Below are 9,742 nucleotides of genomic sequence, written 5' to 3'. Positions count from 1 at the left end.
ATTTTCTTGTGCCTTCATTTTCTATTATTTCATGCCTAATTCCTGCACAATAACGCACAAATCAAAGGTACCAAGATCGTTTAACATTGTATTGCGATTCATCTAAAACAAAGGCGGTTTCAAACGCTTTAGCAACAAAAAGGAGTGAAAGATGCCCACATTTGATAGCTCAAATAAGCACTTTTGGGCATCTAACAACTCTCCCCAACTAGATTCTTGCTTGTCCTCAAGCAAAGTATGCCTCTTGAAGGACAAGAGGATTTTCTTTAAGAAAAAGGTTTCTCCGAAGTCGGATAAAACGGCTCAAACACAAGAAAATCAACCAGGCATAAGTTCCCAATGGTTAGAATAACATAATGCACAAGAACTAAAACTTAATAGCAATGCGAAATATGTATCTATCCACAACAATATTATCTTGAATGAATCACCCTATCTCTCCTCTTCGAATAAGGATTGAAGAAATTACGCGTTTGCAACCACGGGGACAATCTCTCTCTCCAACAAACAATGAAGAAATCAATTCAATTCATACAATGTCTAACAATTATAAATGGAAATGCGGAAGCGAGAAGATCACTAAGGACTTTTCTGATTGTAGCTTGGTTAGGTTTACAAACAAGGGTCATTTCTAAAGCCATTGAAAACGAAATTGCCGATGCAAAAGAGACATTCACTGTACATTATTCACACATCTCAACTTCGTTCCATTTGTTTCTCATTTGAAACCTTCACAACTCAATTTTTGTTTTTCACTATTTTTCTTCTAAACAAGCATTCATTTTCATTTTTTCTATTTTTTCTTTTCTTTCACATCATATTTACAAAACAGATGTTTCTCTTTTCTATATTTTTATATTTTTATTTTTATTTTCAATGCTTGCTCGGTTTTTCAAGAGTTGTGGCACTTACGGATTCTCTTTTTCGTTCTCCCCAACTTATTTCTTACTCACCCTAAGTGAATGCTCTTGACTTTTTACGGCAAAAGAACAATTATCAAAATTTTCCGGGTTTCAAGAAAAAAGATTTTTGACATCTCGCTTTATTTCAAGCTGAGATTCAACTGTTTAAGCTCAAAGGGGTTAACAAATACTCTCTCTGCTCACGGGTAAGTTGTATTTGGAACTGGTTGTGCTCATAAGAAAACAAGCGCCTTGATCATTTCTAATTGCTTCCACAAATTCACAATAATAAAAGACCAAGCATGAATCAAATGAATCAACAAAGTTTATTAGAATCCAGCATTTAAGTGTACAATGGAGGTTTCCTCACAATTTGTGGTTCTAATTCCTAGATGAAACATTCATTCAATTATGTTGCAAAAAGAACAATATTCAATTACAAAAAAGAGTAAAGTTCTTAATGCATTCTAAAATTCTAACTGGAGGTAACCATGTACCTTAGCATTATTCACTTGTTTATTTTTATCATTGTCATCTAAGCTCGGATGCACCTTCATTGGATACTTCTTTGAGGAGCAACCAATCTAGAAGGTTTGACACTCAACAACCAAAAATTTATTAAACAAAAAGAAATTTAAACAAAACACACAAATTAAAAACATAAACAATACTCATTACTTAAAAATTTTAAAAATGTGCATGGGGGACAATACACCCCAAAAGTACATAACCAAAATCAAAATACAACAAATCTGAAAAATACAATAAAATAAAACAAACTTAGCCCTCAAAGGACTCAAAACCCTCATCACTACCGGCTTCAGAACCGGTAGCATCATCATCATCATCATCGTCATCATCACCATCATCCTCAGCACCAGATGCACCGGCACCCGCCCCCTCTCCAAACATAGGCCTGTCCACAGGCCAGCTAGCGTTCTGCAGAAACTGCTCACGCGTCATCATCGAGTGATCACCGGAGGGGTCACGTGCCTGCAACTGCAACAGCTGCATAGAGTCGTGCATGTCAACCATGGTGCGCTGAGTTGCCATCATCCAATCCCAATTGTAGTTGCAGACAGCCTACTGGAAAGGATCGGATCCATGAGCAAAAGTACCAGGACCATCAGAAGTCCCAGTATTACCAGCAGCTGCACCACTTCTTAAGTTCTTAGGCTTGCAAAACTTGGCCACATATCTATCATTGATGGCCGGCGGGATCCTTACTTGACTCCGGGAGGGTAGCTTCACCTTCGCATGTTGGCACAAAGCCATGATTAGACACGGGAAAGCAAGGGGACAGTTAACTCGTGCCCCCGACTTTAGCCCGCTCTCGACCACGGACTTCATCTCCAAAGCAATTACCCTCGCCACATCAATTTGAATATTCGTGAAGATGCAGTGAACCAGATGTGCCACTGGGATCGGCACGGTAGAGGTGTGAGACTTGGGTTTTATATTTGTGAGAACCAACATGAGTATCAGCTGAGCCATGGGAATCATGTCTTCCATATGGTATCTCATCGGAACCCCAGATGGGTTCAGCTCGACTGATTTCCCTTCAAAAAGCAGGGCAGCAGAAATTGAATCGGTATCCCGGTGAAGCCTCAAATCCCTATGGTAAGTGTCTCTCTCATTCGCTCCTAGATAGAGCGGTTCACCCAAGACACGGTTAATTGTGTCCCAATTTAATGCAACCTGACGGCCAGACACTCGTGTTGTCCATGTGAATGGCTCGTCATCGTTAGGCAGTGCGTTCGCGTAGAACTCACGCACTGTTTCGATGTCATAGTGTTCAAGCGGAGATATCAACCGGTCCCACCGCTTACTGTGAATCAACCCGGCAAATGTACGGTATTCGCCCTCGGGGTTGATTATGAATCTTTTCTCCGGCAGAATCTTTCTCTTCTCTAAAGCGATATATCTAGCCGCTTGCTTTGGCCCGACAAATTTGTCGGTGTCGAATTGTAAGGGCACGGTACGGGAAGTGCTCCCGACCTTTCTCTTTTTAGGCGCGCTTGATCTGGATGCCATCTGCAAAGACATAGAGAGGAAACAACACAAACACAAAACAGATTAGAAAGCAAAACAGAATATCCAATTACTGTCATGTTCGCCACTGATTCGCCTAGCGAGGTGCTAGCGAATCTTGCGGGTTTTGGGTTCTGCCTTGTTAACACTTAAATTTCAGAAAAACCCAAGGTCTCATGGTATCTATTTCAGAACAAAATGATTTATCATGAAAAGCATCGTTCTAAGGTACATGCAAATCTACATCCACATGCAAAACCTAATTTACCCATTCCCTCAAATTCACCCTAAATGTCTCATATTCAGAAATTTAATCTTGACAACAAAATGTAAATGAGATAGGACAAACCTGGTGAAAGAGATCGATAGAAGTAGAAATGCACAATGAGGTTTGCAATGTAACAGTAGGGTTTTGTGTGAGATGAAAAATGAGAGTGTGATTGTGAGTTCTGGAGTGAGTTTGATCCTTTATCAGACTAAAAAAAACGAAATAACAAGTGTTTGGGCCCAAATGAGTGGCCCTGTGAAACAGAAATAAAGTGCTGCCACGCAGCGCTCGCTGCTGCTTCGCCTAGCGAGCAGATAGCGAATCATCTCGCTACTGCCTTCGCCTAGCGAGCTGCTAGCGAGCATGACAGCAATTTGTTTTTTCATAACAACAGGTAAAGCACATTCAGCAAGGTTTTTCAAAATGGACACCAATACAACATAACAGAAAACTGTAAATACTTACAATGTTGGGGTGCCTCCCAACAAGCGCTTGTTTAACGTCGGATAAGCTCGACGGTTCGATGCTCACAGAGGAGCATCCAAGGAAATAGCACAGGTCCCGCGATCCACATGACCGCCGAGATAAACCTTCAAACGTTGGCCATTTACCGTCCAACTCTCCTTCTTTTCCATGTCCTCAATGACAATAGCTCCATATTCCTTGACTTCTTTGACCCGAAATGGCCCGGACCGTTTTGATTTCAATTTTCCGGGGAATAGCTTCAACCTGGAATTGAACAATAGGACCAACTGTCCGGGCACAAAATCCTTCTTTCGAAGCTTTTTGTCATGATATTTTTTTACCTTTTCTTTATACAACCAACTCGAGTGATATGCGGCATTGCGCATCTCTTCCAACTCAAGCAGTTGCACTTTCCTTTTCTCACCGGCCAAATCCTTATCAAAATTTAATAATTTCAGGGCCCACAATGCTTTGTGCTCCAATTCAACCGGCAAATGGCAAGTTTTACCAAACACCAATTGAAAAGGAGTTAGCCCAATTGGAGCTTTGAAAGCGGTACGGTATGCCCATAACGCTTCATCCAATTTTTGTGACCACTCTTTTTTCGAATTTGACACAGTTTTCTCAAGAATTCTCTTAATCTCACGATTAGAGACTTCGGCTTGACCATTAGCCTGTGGGTGATACGGAGTTGTCACTCTATGCGATACACCGTAATGTTTTAAGACGTTTTCTAACGGTGCATTACAAAAGTGTGACCCTCCGTCACTAATCAACACTCGGGGGGTTCCGAAACGGGAAAATATGTTTTTCTTCAAAAAATTTATTACCGTTTTCGCATCTGCCCGAGGTGAGGCAATCACCTCAACCCACTTTGAAACGTAATCAATAACCACAAGCATATACTCGTTACCATAAGAGGGTGGGAATGGTCCTACAAAATCGATACCCCAACAATCAAATACTTCAACCTCTTGGATGTTTTGGAGAGGCATCTCGTCTCTCTTACCAATCCCACCGCTTCTTTGGCAACTATCACAACCTTGCGCATGGGCATGTGCGTCTTTGAAAATAATGGGCCAATAAAATCCCGACTGAAGGACTTTAGTGGCCGTTCTTACCCCATTATAGTGTCCGCCGTAAGGCGAGTTATGACAATGCCAAAGGATGCTCTGCGCCTCATCGCCGGTAACACACCTTCTCAAAAGGTTGTCACCACCCAACTTAAACAAATATGGGTCATCCCATACGTAGTACTTGGCATCCGAGAGAAATTTCCTTTTTTGGTTCGAAGTTAGGTTGGGAGGCACCAAACCACTAGCCTTGTGGTTCGCAAAGTCCGCAAACCACGGCCTAACTTGAACTTTAAAAAGTTTTTCATCAGGAAACTCTTCTCGGATTTCTTTCTCTGAAGCTGTAACCTCCACATTAACTAAGCAAGATAAATGATCCGCCACCAAATTTTCCGATCCTTTCTTGTCTTTGATTTCAACATCAAATTCTTGCAACAAGAGGATCCAACGGATGAGCCTTTGCTTCGAATCCGGTTTGGTGAGCAAATATTTAATCGCCGAGTGGTCGGTATACACTACGACTTTGGACCCTATAAGATAAGACCTAAACTTTTCAAGCGCATACACTATCGCAAGTAATTCTTTTTCAGTGGTGGCATAGTTAATTTGAGCCTCATTAAGAACTTTACTTGCGTAATATATCACATGAAAACTTTTCTCTTTTCTTTGGCCTAATACCGCTCCGATTGCATAGTCGCTCGCATCACACATGAGCTCAAAATTTAAATTCCAATTTGGAGCGACTATAATTGGAGCGGTAACCAATTTTTCCTTTAAAATCTCAAAAGCTTGCAAACATTCATCAGTTAAAAGAAATACCTGGTCCTTGGCTAGCAAATTACTCAAAGGCTTAGCTACCTTTGAGAAGTCTTTGATAAAGCACCGATAGAAACCGGCATGCCCCAAAAAGCTTCGGATTCCCTTCACATTCACCGGAGGAGGTAACTTTTCAATCACTTCAACTTTAGCACGATCAACTTCAAGCCCTCTTGAAGAGTCTTTATGGCCAAGCACTATCCCCTCGGTCACTATGAAGTGGCACTTCTCCCAATTAAGCACAAGATTGGTCTTCACACATCTTTCAAGAACCATTTCCAAGTTTGCCAAGCATAGACTAAAGGAACCACCAAATACTGAGAAGTCATCCATAAAGACTTCCATTGTTTTCTCGATAAGGTCGGCAAAAATAGCTTGCACACATCTTTGGAAAGTCGCCGGTGCATTGCATAACCCAAAGGGCATTTTACGGTATGCGAAAATTCCAAAGGGACATGTGAAAGCCGTCTTTTCATGATCGGCCGGGTCAACCGCAATTTGGTTATACCCGGAATAGCCATCTAAGAAACAATAGTATTGTTGCCCCGAGAGTCTTTCTAACATTTGATCCATGAACGGGAGTGGAAAATGGTCTTTTCGAGTTGCGGTATTCAACCGCCTATAATCAATGCACATACGCCACCCCGTTGCAACTTTGGTCGGGATCAACTCATCCTTATCATTTTGAATCACGGTAATGCCACCTTTCTTCGGAACCACATGCACAGGACTAACCCATGGGCTATCCGAAATCGGGTAGATCATTCCCACATCCAACAACTTAACAACTTCCTTCCTAACAACTTCCTTCATAGTAGGATTTAAGCGGCGTTGTGGTTGAGCTACCGACTTAAAATCCTCTTCCATTAAGATCTTGTGCATGCAATAGGAAAGACTAATTCCCTTAAGATCGGAAAGAGTCCAACCCATGGCTTCTTGATTCTTTTTCAACACTTTGATCAAACGGGCTTCTTCATCTTTTGTCAAAAGATTGCTTATGATAACCGGCTTTGCCTCGGTCTCGTCGAGGAATGCATACTTCAAAGCAGAAGGTAACATTTTCAATTCAATAGGCGATTTTTCCTCATTAACCTCCTTCTTCAAGTCTTCCTCCTCAACTTCCCACGGTTGTAGTTCGTTTAAACTATCAAGTTCCCTTAAGCATTCATCAAGAGCTTGCTCTTCTTCAACTGTGAAAACTTCAAAGGAGTCATCAAGAGCTAACTCCATAGGAGATATCTCATGAATATGCTTAGAAACTTCAAAGGTTGCCTCTTCAATCGCATCAATGCGAAAACTATCACGTCTATCATTTGAATGCTTCATTGCTTCGAACAGGTCAAATGTAACTTCTTCATTTTGGACCCTTACCTTCATCAAACCGTCGTCAACGTCTATCATCATGCGCGCGGTTTTCATGAACGGTCGGCCAAGAATGAGCGGAGCATCATCATCTTCTTCCATATCAATCACAATGAAATCGACCGGGAAAAAGAATTTGTCGACTTTAACCAAAACATCTTGGGCTACGCCATGAGGATGGGTAGTCGACTTATCGGCCAATTGCAACGTCATCCGGATGGACTTAATTTCAATGTTGCCAAGCCTCTTCACAATAGACAATGGTATAAGATTAATGCTTGACCCCAAATCAATTAGTCCCTTTCCGACATAGACATCACCAATTTTAACCGGCAAAGTAACTCGTTCCAGATCAACCTCTTTTTTCGGAAACGTCCGTTGGATGATCGCACTACAACTAGCATCGAGGACAATCGTCTCCGGTTCCGTATACCTCCGCTTTTTTGTAAGTATGTCTTTCATGAATTTGGCATACTTGGGCATTTGCTCCAGTGCTTCGGCAAACGGAATGTTGACTTGCAGTTGTTTGAAAATATCCATGAACCGGGCGTAATGCCGTTCATTCTCCCTTTTAGATGGAGCATGTGGATAAGGAAGGTTTTGGATTGGAGTAGCGCTCACTACCTCCTTTCCTTTAGCAACTCTAGAACTTCTCGCTCTTTTCTTTTTCACTTCCTCCACCATTACTTCATCACTCTTATTTTTCTCAATTTCCACACTTTCTTTCTTTTCAACTTCACCATTCTTTTCGTTCTTTTCAACTTCTTCCTCACTCCACTCCCCCACTTCACCATCAATTTTATCCTCTATTATTTTCTCCTCATCATTTTTTTCTTCCTCTCTTTTTTTATTCTCACTAATCAACTCCCTTCCACTTCTCGTCGTTATCGCTTTACAATGCTCTTTAGGATTTGTTTGCGTGTTCGCCGAAAAGATGGATCGGGTTGTTGTTCCACTAGTTGCTTAGCAAGTTATCCGACTTGAGTCTCGAGGTTTTTGATTGCCGCATCGTTACTTTTTTGATTAGCCATTGTCATTTGCATAAATTGTGTCAATGTCTCTTCTAGCTTTGAAGTCACGACCGGCGGTTGTTGAGGTTGGTAAGGATTTTGGGGAGGGTTTTGACGGCTAGAAGAACCACCCCCATAACCTTGGTTATGGTAATAGTTACTCCTAGGTTGGAACCCTTGATTCCCTTGGAAGTGTTGTTGTTGATTTTGAGGATGTGGTTGATGTTGTTGTTGTTGTTGTCTCGGTTGGTAGTCTCGTTGGTTCGCCATGTAGTTTACTTCTTCGAACCCGGAAGGTGGACAAAATTCGGTGTCATGCTCACCTTTGCAAAGCTCACAACAAGCTATTTGTTTAGCTTTTGAAGGTTCTCTCAACTCTTTTATTTGTTGAGTTAAGAGTTCCACTTGTTGTGAAATGAGTTTGTTTTGGGCAAGAATAGCATCGTTCGTCCCAAGTTCAAGCACTCCCGACTTCTTCAAAGAGTTGCCTCTACTTTGACTTTGGAGGTCATTTAGAGCCATTCGGTTAATAATATCTGTAGCTTCTTCGACGCTTTTAGACAATAAAGAACCACCCGATGTAGCATCCAACAAAGTCTTGCAATTCGGTTGAAGGCCATTTTTAAAAATATGGATTTGAGTCAATTTGTCGAAACCGTGCCCTTTGCACTTCCGAAGCATGGATTTGAATCTTTCCCATGCCTCATTCAACAATTCGTTGGTCCCTTATGAAAACACGGAGATGGCCATCTTGGATTCCATGAACCGGTTGTGGGAGAAAAATCTTTCGATGAACTTCTCTTCCAACACGTTCCAATCTGTCATGACGGCAGGTGTTTGATCTAAGTACCAATCTTTCGCTTTGCCGAGCAAAGCGTGGGGAAATAATCTTTTGAACAACGGTAGCTCTTGAGCTTGATCAACTCCGGCCGCCAATGCTATCTCGTAAAATTTGGTGAGAAAAGCAAAGGGATCTTCATGGTCCATTCCGGTGAATGGACTTTCATATAGTAAATTAAGAGTTCCCGTCTTCATCTCGGCTTGCCTTCCCGTGTGGTTGGCAAATTGAGCAGTATTCCTTGGACTGTTTACACATGGAGTGGAAATGGGCGGTGGTTGTGGTGGTTGATCCATGATAGGTATGAACGGTGGTGGATGTGTGGTAGAAGAACTTTCTCCTTGTTCTTGTCATTGTCTAGCTTGTTGCCTCCTTCGTCTCGTTTTGCTATTCAGTCTCCTGGTGGTTCTTTCGATCTCGGGATCAAAAAGAAGTTCGTCCATAGGAATCTGCCCTCGCATAAAACGAAAGCTGCACACTAAACCAAACAAATTACAAGCACAAGTCAAAAATTCGAAAGCTAAAAATTAAGCAACTATTGCAATGCTCGCAATATCAATTCACAATCCCCGGCAACGGCGCCATTTTGTTGAGTGTAGTTTTAAGTGTCGGGTTTTTGTTATCGTCTCCACAGGGATTGTGAGATATCGCCGCCGTTCGACAGTTGTTTCAATTCTTAACTCGTAGTAACAAGGGGGTTTTGGTTTTAGTCACAGTATCTTGCATAAAAGTGTAATAAAATGCGGTAAAAGTTTTGGTTTTTCTATTTGAGAAATATTGTCAAAGTTAGGGTTCGACGATCACTTTGCATGTATATGTTCGATCAACAAAACTTATAACTCCTTTAGATGACAAACTATTTCACAAAGTCCTCCCAATGTGTTTATCTCTAACACACATTGTGGGTTTTCCCATTTTGATCCATTGTTTATCTCTAACACAATCTATCAAAATGAAAACTTTTTGGTTCAACCTTA

The sequence above is a fragment of the Lathyrus oleraceus genome, chromosome 5, assembly GCF_024323335.1.
Source record: "Lathyrus oleraceus cultivar Zhongwan6 chromosome 5, CAAS_Psat_ZW6_1.0, whole genome shotgun sequence".
Lineage (NCBI taxonomy): Eukaryota > Viridiplantae > Streptophyta > Magnoliopsida > Fabales > Fabaceae > Lathyrus > Lathyrus oleraceus.
The sequence above is the reverse complement of the archived record's forward strand: the minus strand, read 5'-3'. Positions refer to the sequence as shown.